The 3,777-nt window shown below is 39.4% G+C and overlaps 1 long non-coding RNA gene across 1 annotated transcript; it reads left to right on the forward strand.

Moving 5' to 3' along the window:
* Positions 1 to 258: 258 nt before the first annotated feature.
* Positions 259 to 2,517, forward strand: LOC138867575 (uncharacterized). The gene is made up of 3 exons (XR_011399835.1): positions 259 to 564; positions 1,564 to 1,798; positions 2,225 to 2,517. It is a non-coding gene; the product is annotated as an uncharacterized lncRNA (long non-coding RNA).
* The last annotated feature ends 1,260 nt before the right edge of the window (positions 2,518 to 3,777 follow it).

Here is a 3,777-nt window from a genome sequence, read left to right on the forward strand (position 1 = left end):
TGTCAGAATGGATTATTTATTACTATCAAGATCTGAACACAAACTAGGGTGGTAAAATGAGTCAGCAATGTCTCGGAACAGGACTAATGTAACCGAATTTCGCGTCTGGAGAAAAGAAAAAAACATGTGTGAAGTACCTTTTAACGCTCGTGACAAGGTTAGTATTTAATGAAAAAGAAGAGAGTAACAATCCAGGAAGAGGAAATGATCATGGTTAGAATAAAGAGATATATAAACAATTATACTCACGATCTCTCTCTCGGTAGCCTTCGCCGCCCTCCTTGGATCACGTGTCTAACCTTCTCGTGCGGCCATTTTCTCTCTCTTCGCCTCATTCCCCATAGCCTACATCTGCTGCTCTGTAATTCCGACGTTTCTACAGAAGAAAGGGAGAGTCGGGTGTATAAAGACTGAAGGAGGAGCTGGAATTTTCATTATCCACTCGAGGTAAAGCTTCTGCCCGCCCACCTCCCGTCCCCCCGTCCACACCCGCCCACACGCTTGTCGACACTCAAACTGCCTGGAATCGCTAGAAGAGTTCCAGCTTCTCTCGTGTCTGTTAACGTGAGTATTTTGAAGAGGGAGCACGTATTTTCCTTGTCGTTTGTGTTCAGAAGCGTCTATATACAGATATACACATATACACGTGCGCGCACACACATACACGCCCGCGCGGACACACATATACACGCGCGCGCGCACACACACACATGTATGTGTATATGTGTATATATATGTATGTGTACATATATATCAGCAGGTTTGCGTGTGTGTGTGTGACTGAAATAAGGTTATTGAATGGTCTTGGAGTTCAATAGCATTAATTGGATGTATTAATCACGTCTTCATTAGTTACTGAGTCTTCTAAATGGACTCAGGACTGCAGCTTTTAAAGATTCTAAAAACGGTGAATCTTTGCCGTCAGACCTCGGGTCACCTATTGCCCCATTAACCTGCCTCTTCAGGGTCGTAGAGACTGATCTATCCGCGTCTTAAAAGAATTCCGACCGTACAACGCTGAGAACTGCCTCAGATCTCACGGATATTACGGACCTGGCAGAAGAGTGTCGCCAATGCACACTTCGGAGACCAGCAGCGTATAATCAGCCACTAACGGACTCTAGCTATTTCTCTTAAAGGACCTGTTCAGCACTCTAGTTGTTTCTCTTATGTGACCTGTTCAGCATGGCCGAGCAAATGCAGAATGAAATAAGAGAGGACTGTTTGTTTATTGCCTGGCCTCCGCGCGAAAGCTGGGTGTCCTTCATCGAGAGCAGAATCGTTCTAAAGTTAGCCACACTAGCACTTTTTCCGTCAATTTTTTTTTTTTTTTTTAATTTTCTGAAATTTTCTCAGTTTTTGAGCGAATTGTCGATTTTCCAGTCAGACGATAATGATCGTTTCCGTCTGAAAACCTTTCCGTCAACTTTTTCAGCCAAGCAAAGTCAAATCAAGAGCTATATTCGAGAATGTTTGTATTTATGTTAAATAAAATTGACAAAAAATTGACGGAAAAAGTGCTAGTGTGACACGGCCTTAAGTGTGGGTCTTGTATTTCTTCAGGTCCTGGGAACGCTGCAAGGAGATACCCCACGTGATCGGCTGAGTTTTATTCGATGACGAAAGAAGAATGCGAGAGAAACTCTGCCTCGAGGGGAAAAACCCGTTCGGCTCCTTCAACGGACAGAACTTATCCAATTTTGTAAATTCGAGAGCGAGGGATTTCACAGTGCTTGAGCTCAGCAGTGCCTTTGTGGAAAGCCCGCCTTCTTCATGTAATAAAGTTCCAACATAGCAGGTAGACCAAGACTGGACACGTGTGTGTGTGTGTGTGTGTGTGTGAGTGCGTGTGTGTGTGTGTGTGTGTGTGTGTGTGTGTGTGTGTGTGTGTGTGTGTGTGTGTGTGTGTGTGTGTACATACATTTATGTGTGTGTGCATACATTTGTGTGTGTGTACATATATTTGTGTATGTGCATACATTTATGTATGTATATGTGTTTATATATATATATATATATATATATATATATATATATACATATATATGTGTGTGTGTGTGTGTGTGTGTGTGTATGTATGTATGTATGTATGTATATGTATATATACATCATATTATACATATACATATATATTTATGTCCTTATACATCTATATATTTATCCATCTATCCACATATCTATCTGTTTGTATGTGCACTTATGTAAGCAGACATATTTTTTCCAGTCCAAGTCCATCTACCTCAGTCAACTAAAGGTTAAAAAATCAATCCTATACGTTGTCTTGCTGTCGGCTGTGTGCGTGATTGGCTCTTCGGATTACATTTCTGACAATACCCCCACGAACTTTCTCGCAAAATTGAAGTTATGAAGTGATGAAGTTATTGCCAGGGCTGGAATTCTACGGGAGTTCGCCTGCTAAACGGAAACAAAAGACGGCCATCGGATGGTGACGTCATTTTGGATTTTTTTTTCCGAAGGCCGTATTTTTGTTATTTTGTATGACTACAGATGGTTAGATGCAAATAAAAAGTGTTTAAAACAATATTGAGGTGTTTTCCCATGTTCAAATAAATCAAACATGAAAATTACTGAAACCATCCTAGTATGACCTGATATAATATGGCAGACACGTCAGCTGGTCTTCTAGCTAAGCATCACAATAGTAGAACCACAGTCCCGTATAGTGACTTTAAATCTTCAGCCCTACAGCACACTCACTATGAATAGTCGTATCCTTTTTATATAAATCAAGTTTACAGGTTCAATGTCGCATTTTCTTAAGTTATACATCGAAGACATTTTCTATAAAGATGCGGGTGCATTTTATGTTGTAAAATATTGGCTTGGTAATTCATTTATTGTATATTGTTTTCGGCAGGGAATCTTACAATCACCAGACGCTGATCCTGCGTACTGTAACTGGAATCTAATATTTATCCGTATGCGATAGTGCATAGTCCAACTTCATTATTTACATCCGTTTTCTTTATCACCTGATGTTTAGAAAACGGCAGAATGCTGCTACGGAAAAGGGGGCAGCACTGGCTATTATTACTTGAAATGTCTTTGTTATTGCTGTCTTTTCATGGTATCCACACGAATAATCAATAGATGATTAAAACTCTTCGTACCATTACGTCAACAAAGTGGTTTCGGTTAAATCCGTGGAGCAATGAAGGTTCGAGTGCTATACGGTCTAACATAGTTACGTACTTTCGATACCGCACATGAAGAGGTGATATTCATCAGATGGAAATACCTACGGTTATCCTATATAAGCATCAAGGATATACGTAAAATATCATAGGAAAAGAAGGCAATAACAATAATAATAATAAAAAAAAAAACGAAAATTGGGATTGTGGTCAGATATGTAACGAGGGGTGATATCAATTTCCATTCTTGAATTATGAAAATAACCTGAGATGTACAAGACATGAGACATTAATCTGGTTTCGCAGACGAGGGCGCTTTGGATATGGAATGATTATTGAATGCTAACCTTTGTATGAATCAGATTTTTTGATGTTTTATCTTTTTCATTATATGATATTTGCCCTTTTTTTTGGGGGGGGGGAGGGGAGGGGTTATAAGCAGTTTCCAGTTTCATATTATCCGCTCGAGCTCATTTGATATAGGTAACAATCAATACAGATATTAAATTGCAATATACTGTTTCATAATCGAACGCTACTATAGAAATGTTTCTACCATTTAAAAACAAATCAGACAAGGAAGGCAAGTTCAATAGTCCAAAACTGTTCTTTACTTAGCTGT

Source organism: Penaeus vannamei, chromosome 31, assembly GCF_042767895.1.
Source record: "Penaeus vannamei isolate JL-2024 chromosome 31, ASM4276789v1, whole genome shotgun sequence".
Lineage (NCBI taxonomy): Eukaryota > Metazoa > Arthropoda > Malacostraca > Decapoda > Penaeidae > Penaeus > Penaeus vannamei.